The 2918-nt window shown below is 34.3% G+C and overlaps 1 non-coding gene across 1 annotated transcript; it reads right to left on the bottom strand.

Annotated features, from left to right (window-relative positions):
* Positions 1-1076: 1076 nt before the first annotated feature.
* On the bottom strand, positions 1077-1167 carry TRNAY-GUA (transfer RNA tyrosine (anticodon GUA)). The gene is given in 2 exon segments: positions 1077-1112; positions 1131-1167. It is a non-coding gene; the product is annotated as a tRNA-Tyr (tRNA).
* Between the last annotated feature and the right edge of the window lie 1751 nt (positions 1168-2918).

Here is a 2918-nt window from a genome sequence, read left to right as displayed (position 1 = left end):
TAAAACTACAACAGCAGTAAACCCTTGGACAAAAAAACAAGTTTCCGTCTTAACAAAAACTCCCTTACTTAGCCTAGCCACTAAGAAACCTCCTCCTGATCAAACCCTAGCCAATACCTCAAAACACAAGCATGCATTCCTAGACAAAACACTCCAAGAAAACGTTTTTTCCCCTTCTGAACAATAGATTAACAACAAAATTAAAAAAATAGAGCTTCACCACACATTTAAATTTTTTTTGCGTACCTTTATCAGAGAAACCCGTCTTCACAACTCCCTGCCTGATGCAGATGATGAAGGCGATCCTCTGGAGCTTACGTTCTCCACCCAAATACTCTCTGGTGAAGGCAACAGCACTGGCGCCAGTGAAGAGGATAACGGAGAAGAAGAGAGCTCTGCTTTGTGTTGTGTTTGTGTGTTTGAGTATGGGAGACGAGACGTTAGTGAAACGTTGAGGGTGGGATTTTTTTTCGCATAAAACGACGACGTTTTATGTCTTTTTGGCGCCATCCATCAAACGACGTCGTTTTGGCGTGCTAACATGTCACCAACGACGCCACCTCAACTTTCCGGTTGCGCCAGGTGGACGAAATTCACCGGAAGGACCACTATGAGTACCGGAGATCAACTTCAGGGACGATCTAGACAAATTTTTAACTTTAGGGATTACTTTGATCCTCGAGGAGAACTTCAGGGACCACTCTAATGCCTACCTCATGGGAAAATAGTATAATTGAGATTTGAGAGGGAAATAATTCAGATAGAATAACTGAGGCGAGAAGAAATCAAGGTAAATGTTCCATAATGATAATATAATAGAAAATACTATTTGTACACCAAAATGTGTATTTGTATTCCAACATTTATTTTATAATGGTGTATTATATTAGAATACAATTTGCCTAGTTTTTCCACAGACCACAATACGTAACCTAACCTAATACATTAATAATAATACTAATTGGACTATTTTAACCTAACCTAATACATTAATAATAATACTAATTGGACTATTTTAGCCTCTCTGAACCAGCGAAGTTAGCGTATAAAGCAAGGAGGAAAATAATGAAAAATATTCCGACCTGCCGGATTCGAACCAGCGACCTAAGGATACCAGCTAGGAAACCCCACTACAGTCCTCCGCTCTACCAACTGAGCTAAAGTCGGTTGATGTAAATCTAATTCATAAATTTTTATTTATATATATATTCCATTTTATTTGGTGTCTAATTGTCCATTTATTACTGGGCTTTATTGATTGTTTCAGTTTTCTTAGTTCTTTTGTTTACATTATATTGTTCAATAAAACTATAGAATCAAGTCTTTTTTTTTTTTAAATTAAATCCAGCCAATCTCTTTTATTGTACGCGCATTTTTTTTTCAATATATATTCAATAAATGTATTAAACTTATCCCACTTTATTTTGGTGTCTAGTTATCTATTTATTATTAGGTTTTATTGGCTGATCTAGTTTTTTGGCTAAAATTTTTAATTATAGAAAAGACATGTGTGCAATAATTCAAGTATTTAACTTTATTGATCGTGCATGTATTTTTATTTTGGTACGAGAATCAGTAATTAAAATTATTTCGCAAGTTAATTTTTTAAAAATTTTAATATTAAATTAGAGGATTCGATTTGTTTATTGTGATTTTTTTTTAAATTTATAAATCGGAGGATCTAATTTTTATTTTTAACAAATTAAATAATCTGATTTTTGTTCCAAAAAAATCGGAAGGTTCGATTTTTATATTTTAAATAAAAAAGTTCCACGTTTAAAAATAACATCTTTATAATCTATGATCCCGAAAAACATCATTTTCACCTAAGTATAAAAAATAATGTGCGGCCAATTTTTCTTAGTTCTTTTGTTTACATTATATTATACATACGAATCCCGCTAGAAATACAATGAGAAATCTTGACAATGTGTACAATAGGCTAGTTATTTAACCCAATAGAGATAAATAATAAAAATCTCTCTATAGATTACTCTAAATTCAAAAACTCTCATTCAGTTATTTCACATCAAATTTCAAATTTCAAATATCACAATTTTAAATTTCAAATTTTTAAAAATCTAATTAATTATTTCAAAAAAAATAACCATCCAAAATTCTAATTTACCAAAACATTTCACTCCAATACTCTTTTCTTTTTTAACCGGTAGCCACCCCACCTTCATCAATAATCATCCCACTTTACCTTCGCTGCTTGGCCTGTCAGACGCTACTCACCCTTAGCAAAAATAATCATCTACTTAAGAATAAAAATAATCATTCATATACCTAATGAATTGAACATTCAACATATTTTAATATTATATAACTAAACCCAATACAGTCAAAATAAACATCTACATAAAAATTAAAATAACCATCCACATACCTACTAAAATGACCATTAAATACATTAAAATATCCCATTTACAATCAGAATAGACATCTCATTTATATGAAAAATAAACATCTACATGCATCTTGGCGCCAACAATGTTGCAGCGACAACAATGGCGCTCCTTCTTCTCATCACCACCATTTTCTCATCATCGCAAGATCCACGTCATAATCAAATACCACTTGGCTTAGCTCTTTACCCAGCTACTCAACCTACTACATGGCTTTCCCCTTCTGACCTCTTTGCATTTGGCTTTTACCAGCAACAACAGGCCAATGATAATGGCGGAAGGTGTAGCAGCAATATTACCACATGCATTCTCGTCACCGCCATCATGCCTGCCATCGTTTCGTGCCGATGATGCGTCCGGCTGAAGGTGCAGAAAATTCTGATGCCAGACGTTGTTCAGCCACGTCGAAGTTGGTCCTCCATCGCCGGCACTAGAGAGAGTTAGCATCTCGGTGCCGTTGTCATCCTCGGACTCGGCGTCTCTATCCTCACTAAAATCCTTCCATTCGCT

This window comes from Arachis stenosperma, chromosome 10 (genome assembly GCF_014773155.1).
Source record: "Arachis stenosperma cultivar V10309 chromosome 10, arast.V10309.gnm1.PFL2, whole genome shotgun sequence".
In the NCBI taxonomy this organism is placed as follows: domain Eukaryota; kingdom Viridiplantae; phylum Streptophyta; class Magnoliopsida; order Fabales; family Fabaceae; genus Arachis; species Arachis stenosperma.
Note: the sequence above shows the minus strand (reverse complement) of the source record. Positions and strands in the feature narration are given on the sequence as shown.